This window comes from Arachis ipaensis, chromosome B10, assembly GCF_000816755.2.
Source record: "Arachis ipaensis cultivar K30076 chromosome B10, Araip1.1, whole genome shotgun sequence".
NCBI classification, from domain to species: Eukaryota; Viridiplantae; Streptophyta; class Magnoliopsida; order Fabales; family Fabaceae; genus Arachis; species Arachis ipaensis.
The window spans coordinates 98,810,700-98,819,266 of NC_029794.2; the positions used below are offsets into that span (position 1 = coordinate 98,810,700).

The 8,567-nt window shown below is 39.1% G+C and overlaps 1 long non-coding RNA gene across 1 annotated transcript; it reads left to right on the forward strand.

Moving 5' to 3' along the window:
* On the forward strand, positions 363-4,396 carry LOC107624409. The gene is made up of 3 exons (XR_001616880.2): positions 363-1,353; positions 1,444-1,628; positions 4,322-4,396. It is a non-coding gene; the product is annotated as an uncharacterized LOC107624409 (long non-coding RNA).

Genomic DNA, 8,567 nt, shown 5'->3' on the forward strand with positions numbered 1-8,567 from the left:
ATTTATAAATACTTTAAGTTTAAGTCAATTAATATTTTTGTACAATTTTTATTATTAGTTATTTTACAATTTGAAATTAATGTTCCGGTGATAGAAAAATAATGAAAAATTATACCATTTGATTTGAATAATTAATATTGAGTTTAAAACTATATTTTATAAAAATATGATTAATATGTTCATTTTATATTTTAAATTAGAAATAATTGATTGAACTTAGCAATATGTTGATAAATAAGGTTTCTAAATATTTTTAATAAAGTACATTTAATTTTAAAATTACTCTACCCTCCAATTTTATCAAAATATCTATTCATATATATCCATATTCTTTTATAAAATCCTAATTTCTAACCCTAAATCCTAAAATCCCCAAATTCATTCGGAAATCCTAATTTCCCAAATTGAAAACCCTAACCCTAGCACCCCTTACCACAGCCACACCCCAACCCTTCTTCCTTGCCTCAGCAGCAACGCATACAAGATTTCCTTTTATGAAAGAAAGAAAAGCAAAAAGCAAGGGGGAAAACTGGGGAAGGGACTGTCGATCTGAGAAGAGAGGAAGGATGGCGCCGGCGGGCGTCACTGCTGCCGCGCCGCCATGTTGCACCAGGGAGGATGAGAGAGCGAGGAACGGACAAGAGAGAGAGAGGGTCGCGCCGCCATGGTTGTCCAGGGAGAACGCCGGGGAAGGAGATGTTGCTGCGCTGCCCGGAACCGCGTCCAACTCGCCGCCGTTCAGGCTCCAGTTGCTGTCACCATCGTGCAGTCGCCGCCGCGAAGTAGCCTCGCATCCGCCGCCGTCTTCGCGGGGTTTGCGTGACCTTGGTCGCTCCTCACCGTGGAGCCCATGTTGTCGCCGTTCAGCTCTGCCGCCGCCGTCACTCGCTCCTTTGCCGTTGAAGGTGGTCAGTCACCGATCGGGTCTGGGGGAGAGCGAACGCGACAGCCAGAGAGAAAAGCAACACTGCTGCCATCGCTGCTGTCACCGTGGTGGCCGCCGTCACGTCCTGTTCACCGTCGCCGTTGATTTGCCTTAGAGCCACTGTGTCACGCGTCACCGACGGAGAATAGAGAGACGCACGCAGAAGAGAAGCCCGCGACCAGCCTTGTCGCCGTCACCGCGGGTTGCCGTCGCCAAACCACCGCGCCGCCGTAGCTGTCTCCGGGAAGGTCGTTGGAGCTTGCTGAGGATATTGTTCTGGTTCTGAAGCAATCCATCCATGTCAGTGCTCATTTTTATCCCCTGTTCTGCCTCTGCCTCTGGGTTCTGTGAGTTGCCGGAGCTCTCTGCCACCAGGAACCAACATTCGAGCTGCCCAGGAAACCACCATTAGAACCACTACTGTTTTGGTAAGCTCTGCCCCCTGTTTCTGCTTCCTTGTCCTACCAATTTGTTTCTACTTTGAAGCTTGTCCCTGAAACTGTTTGTATTGTATAAAGAGATTATTGTAAATTACCTTGCCGCCGCCGTTACTGGAGGTAGCTGCCGGCACTATTTGGAGGCTGCTGCTAAGTCACCACCGAAGCTAAGAACAGGTGCTAGGATTTGATGGAGCACAGCTGCTGCTGTGGATTCGTAATATTGGGTTTACCGCGTTTAAATTCTTCAATTACGGCTAATTGAGGTAGGGGATTTAACGTTTTTAATTTAGAATGCCTACAAAGTTATTGGATAAGTGCAAATGGTTAATAATAGTTAAGAATTTCTTAATTGACATGAATGACTTGAAATGCATTTGAAATTAGTTAGTTGTGATTATTCTGAACTGTGATTGAAATTAGATGCTATTGTGGATAATGATTAATTTAGTGTAATTTATTAAATTGAAATATGCTGAGTTAATTATTGAAAAGCTGTTGAATGGATAATTGATGAATTGAGTTTGGATTGTTGCTGTGAATGTATGGTTTTGTTATGAGAAATTGGTTGGTGGAATTAAGTTTGGAAGGAGGTTGTGGGAGTAAGATTGGTGTGGTATTAAAACTGATTTTGATTTGAGGCTGTGAATTGTGATTTGTGAGCCATGATTGAATTATGTGAAAGTGACTAATTATTCGAATTCCTGGTTATGCTGATTTCTTGATTTAGTTGTGAAATTGAAATGCAATTGATGATGGTGGATATTGTTGCAAGCTTGTTTGAGAAATTGGTTACTGGATATGTTAACTTGACTGGATAATATTGTACTGAGTGTTGAACTGATTCAAGCTTGTGCTCGGTTTGGAATTGTTGTGATAATGGTTTAATTGTGACTGCCTTCTGATTATTTCAGAGTTGTTGGAAATTCAGATTTTAGTTGATTATGTTGAGTTGGTTGTTATTGTTGATTTAAGGTTAACCAGAGTTGATTTTGAGAACAGTTAAAGGATTGAAGGTTGATTACTAAAGTATTTTCTTAAAGTATGATCTTTAGAATAAATTGGTAACTTTGCTAATAACTAAATAACTTTAAGAATAATTGGAAATATGAAAGGATGGGTTTGGAGTATTAGTTATGAATTTTCGAAGCTGGCTTGATTCACTTTTAAAGAACGGTTTATGAAAACTTTGATTTTAATTAATGTTAGGATGTCGATTTGTTAAACTGATTTATGATGAATTGATTACTGAGATTCTGTTGTTGTGAAAACTGCTGATAAAAAGGGCTGGTGATTTGTTGGGAAAGAGGGAACCCGTAAGGGTGGTTAAGTACGAGTTTTAGGGGAGGTGCTGCCGAAATTTTATAAAAAATCTGAGGTTTTATTTGAAAAGTTATTTTAGAACTTTTGAATTTGGAAAATTATATTACCTGACTTTTATTTAGTTAAGAAAAGAATTATTCTATTTTAAATTCGATTTACCAAAGAAAGGTTTAGGTTTCAAAATTAAACTATTTAAGAAAGAAACTATGTTTTGAGATTGATTCAATATGAAAAGAATTATGTTTTAAGCTTGAAATAAAGGTTTACTTTTTAGAAGTTTGATGAATTTATAATATTTGAATTTGAATAGTAAAGAGAGAGATGATTTTTGAGTCTTTAGGAAGTTAGTAAACTTGGAAGAATTTTATTTGAATAATTTTAATGAGAGGATTATATTTCAAAAAGTATTTAGTGAATTTAAAATATATGATTTACTTAAGTCTTTTGAAGAGGGTTAAACTAAAAAAAATATAGTTCTAAAGTTAGTTTTGAATTAAGATTGTTAAAGTAGAGATTATGAACTGAAATGAGGATTAAGATTTTTATGAACAAATGCTTGAGAAAGTTAAGAAAGGTTTAAGAAGATGTGTTAAGGATTCAAAGGAAAAGAGAGAATGAAGATTGATTTGTGGATTGTTGAGATTGAGAAAAGGATAATGAAAAATGATAAAAGGCGGGAATACCCCCACGAACTGTTAGTTGTTTAACTACGGGGGAAACGCAAAATTGATAATTCGTTAAAATCGGAAGTACCCACGAACTGAATGATCATTGATCTCGGGGAAACCTATATATTGTTATTTGTTTTATATGCGGGAAAAATCCACGGACTGATAATCATTGATTACGGGAATAACCCATGAATTGTTGTATGTTGATCTCGGGTATAACCCACGAACTGAAGATTGCTATGTTATTGTGTATTGATCTCGGGTATAACCCACGAACTGAAGATCTCTGTTTTGTTTGTGAAATGATCTCGGGGACGCCCATGAACTGAGGATCACTGTTTCCCCTTGTGCGTATATAATGGGGTCGGGCTTCGCGCCGACTGCCGGTAGTCACGAAGGAGTGGTATTCTTACCACCGACACATGCACTAACGACACAAAGGGAAGCCATATCTGGAACTTGTTCCTAGGTAATGTCGGGCTGTAGGGTGTAAACCGACACGTGAGCTCATGGCCTGCTTAGGACAGACATGCATCATATTGGTTGTGCATTTGCTTTTGGTTGTGTTTGCTTGTATTACTTCTCTGCGATTGTGTTGTTTGTTTTATTGTGATTAGTTTGTCTGTTGAATTGAGTTTCTTACTTGCGCTAGTAGTCTGTGAATATATAGAACTGATTAATACCTGTTTGTTGTGACTGAGAATCAATTGTGACTGAGATTCAATTATGTGGCTAAAAGATATTTAATATGACAAATTGTGATTGAGATCTGTTTTGGGTTTAGAAATTTAAAGAAAGTAATTATTTATCTAAAGTAATATTAAAAAGTACTTCAAAAGGTTTGACTAAGATGGTTTATTAAGCAAAGTTAATTATTTGCATGTTAATCATTACTTTTACGGCATTCTCATTCCCTACTGAGAACGTGTGGTTTGTTCTCACCCCAAAATCTTCTACCCTTTCAGTGACACAGGTTTGAAGATTCAGTTTGAAGCTGCGGGCGATTCTAGAATTTACTTACGAGTTAAGTTTATGACTTGAGTTTCTTTCATAGAATTCCCTTGCCCTTACTGCTTAAGGTTTTATTTTATGCAGAGGGATAGGAGTTGTACCTGAATTTTATTTAAATTCTTTTGTGTAATATTACTATTATTAATAATTATGTGATTATTATTATTACTTGGTGATATTTGCTATATGATTTTAATTAATAAAAACAAAAATTTCTGGTATTTTCTATAAAATTGATTCGCGATATCGAACTAAAGGCTTAATAGTAAATAGTTAATAAGGAAAACAGGTCAGTAACACCTTACTTTTGGTACGATCATGACGTATTGGAAGTTGGGTCGTTACATGGTTGGTATGATTCATAAGGTTGGTGATACGGTGGATAAGCATTTGGATCCTGTGGAGGTTGTTGTTGGTGAAATGGGGCTTAGGAGTATTGTGGTTAAGAAAAGTATTGAAAATGGCTGCCATAGGAGTAAGTTAGTTAAGGGTTATAACCATAGCAAGGGCCACCATAGTCATTCGGTTGGTATGCACTATAAGATGATGCATGATCATAATAGAGTAGGGTTGATACCATGAAGATTGGTCTTGAATGCGAGACTCCTTCCTCAATTGATAATTTCTTTCTTGGTGCAAACCGTTATTAACATTGCCATTTCTTACAATATTTTCACAATCATACCAAAAACCATAAGGATGAGAATTCATAGAAAAGAGAAAAAATAAAAATAAAGGATATCTAGGAACAAAGAAAAACAAACTCCTAACTACTAACAAAAACAAGAAAATAACCAAAAAGCAAGTTATTCATAATATTCACATATTCATAATAGCCAAAAATAAGCATACATTGAAAGTCCTCGGCAATGGCGCCAAAAACTTGACTCGAGTCAAACGTCGGTCTAGAATTTCTCAATAAAATTTTGTCACAAGTATAGTTCCAAACTAACAAATGACCCGAATCAGAGTTTAGAAAGATGTGTCACAATACTGATCAATAAAAACCAGGAGTTTTAAATTCCAAGTCGTTCTCCCACGGAATTTCAGTGAGGGAGGCGTATCATTGGCTATGCGAGATCGAGGGTGGGATAGCAATTGACAAGAATTTAAATAGCAAGAAAGCAAATAACAATTAACTAATAAAAGAAAGAAAATTCAAATGCTAAAGGACATCTTGGCAAGGGTTGAGAGTCAGGGTTTTCTATCTTAGTCATAGACCACAAACACGACAATTATAAAGAGTTAATCCCACTTAGTCAAACCCTAACATAGGGAGTAAGTCAAGTAGGCATAATTAATCTCAATTCACAAATCCTAACCGACTCACTAATTAGGCTTAGTGAAAGGATGGTGGTGCGCAGAAATTGTGATTACACTTTGATTATGTAAAATTCATCGCTCTTTCTTTCCCTGGTAATGGCGCCAAAAACATGATGTCAATACCATGGTTCACAACTTCGCACAACTAACCAGCAAGTGCACTGGGTCGTCCAAGTAATACCTTACGTGAGTAAGGGTCGAATCCCACGGAGATTGTTGGTATGAAGCAAGCTATGGTCACCTTGTAAATCTCAGTCAGGCGGATATAAAATAGTAATGGGGTTTTCGAAAATAATTAATAAAATAGTGATAGAAATACTTATGCAAATCATTGGTGAGAATTTCAGATAAGCGAATAGAGATGCTTTCGCTCCTCTGAACCTCTGCTTTCCTGCTATCTTCATCCAATCAGTCTTACTCCTTTCCATGGCTAGCTTTATGTAATGCATCACCATTGTCAATGGCTACTTTCGGTCTTCTCTCGGGAAAATGATCCAAATGCCCTGTCACGGCACGGCTAATCGTCTGGAGGCATCACCCTTGTCAATGGTTACATCCTATCCTCTCAGTGAATATGGTCAACGCACCCTGTCATGGCACAGCTATTCATCTGTCGGTTCTCGATCATACTGGAATAGGATTTACTATCCTTTTGCGTCTGTCACTACGCCCAGCAATCGCGAGTTTGAAGCTCGTCACAGTCATTCAATCATTGAATCCTACTCGGAATACCACAGACAAGGTTTAGACCTTCCGGATTCTCTTGAATGCCGCCATCGATTTGCAGTCACATGTTCTACCACTGAGCTATAGACCCTTGAGATGAATCTTTCCATCTCCCATGACTCGGAGGTGGAAGCCTTTGTCTTCTCTTCCCCTCTTTTAGAGGTTTAGGTGCCATCAATGGTAATGGAAAAACAAAAAGCTTATGCTTTTACCACACCAAACTTAGAATGTTGCTCGCCCTTGATCAAGAGAAGAAAGAATAGAAGAAGAAGAAGATATGGAGGAGATGGAGGGATGTGTGTATGGATGTGATTGGTGAATGAAGAACAGAAGGGATGATCATGAATGGAGAGAGAGAGGGTGAGGTGGGTGGGGATCCTGTGGGATTCACAGATCCTGAGATGATCCTGTGGTGTCCACAGATCCTGAGGTGTCAAGGATTTGCATCCCTGCACCAATTAGGCATGTAAAATGCCTTTGCACACAACTCTAGGCGTTCAGCGCCAGGTTGGTGCTCATTTTGGGCGTTCAACGCCCATTTGTTGCCATTTCGGCGTTGAACGCCAGAACCATGCTTGTTCTGGGCGTTCAGCGCCAGGATGCTGCCCATTTTGGGTGTTCAGCGCCAGAACCATGCTCTGTTCTGGCGTTGAACGCCAGGCAGGTGCTTCCTCCAGGGTGTGATTTTTCTTCTACTGTTTTTGATTCCGTTTCCAATTTTTATATTTATTTTGTGACTCCACATGATCATGAACCTAAGAAAACATGAAAAACAAAAATATAGTCAGATAAATAAAAATTGCGTTGCCTCCCAACAAGCGCTTCTTCAATGTCAATAGCTTGACAGTGGGCTCTCATGGAGCCTCACAGATGTTCAGAGCATTGTTGAAACTCCCCAACACCAAACTTAGAGTTTGGATATGGGAGTTCAACACCAAACTTAGAGTTTGGTTGTGGCCTCCCAACACCAAACTTAGAGTTTGACTGTGGGGGCTTTGTTTGACTCTGCTTTGAGAGAAGCTTTTTCTGCTTCCTCTCTATGGATGCAGAGAGAGATCCTTGAGTTGTAAACACAAGGTTGTCCTTATTCAATTGAAGGATCAATTCTCCTCTGTCCACATCAATCACAGCTCTTGCTGTGGCTAGGAAAGGTCTTCCTAGGATGATGGATTCATCCTCTTCCTTTCCAGTATCCAGGACTATGAAATCAGCAGGGATGTAAAGGCCTTCACCCTTTACTAACACGTCCTCTACTTGTCTATAAGCCTGTTTTCTTGAATTGTCTGCCATCTCTAATGAGATTTTAGCAGCTTGCACCCCATGGATTCCCAGTTTCTCTATTACAGAGAGGGGCATGAGGTTTATCCCTGAACCAAGGTCACACAGAGCCTTAAAGATCATGGTGCCTATGGTACAAGGTATTATGAACTTTTCAGGATCTTGTCTCTTCTGAGGCAATGTCAGTTGATCCAGATCACTTAGTTCATTGGTGAACAAGGGAGGTTCATCTTCCCAAGTTTCAATACCAAATAATTTGGCATTTAACTTCATGATTGCACCAAGGAACTTGGCAGTTTACTCTTCAGTAACATCCTCATTCTCTTCAGAAGAGGAATACTCATCAGAGCTCATGAAGGGCATAAGGAGGTTCAATGGAATCTATATGGTCTCTAGATGAGCCTCAGAGTCCTTTGGTTCTTCAGAGGGAAGCTCTTTATTGATCACTGGACGTCCCAGGAGGTCTTCCTCCTTGGGATTCACGTCCTCCTCTCCCTCATTGGGTTTGGCCATTTTGGTTATGTCAATGGCCTTGCACTCTCCTTTTGGATTTTCTTCTGTATTGCTTGGGAGAGTGCTAGGAGGGATTTCAGTGATCCTTTTACTCAGCTGGCCCACTTGTGCTTCCAAATTTCTAATGGAAGACCTTGTTTCATTCATGAAACTCACACTGGCCTTAGATAGATCAGAGACTAAGTTTGCTAAGCTAGATGGATTCTGCTCAGAATTCTCTGTCTGTTGCTGAGTGGATGATGAAAAAGGCTTTCTATTGCTAAACCTGTTTCTTCCACCATTATTAAAGCCTTGTTGAGGCTTTTGATCCTTCCATGAGAAATTTGGATGATTTCTCCATGATGGGTTATAGGTGTTTCC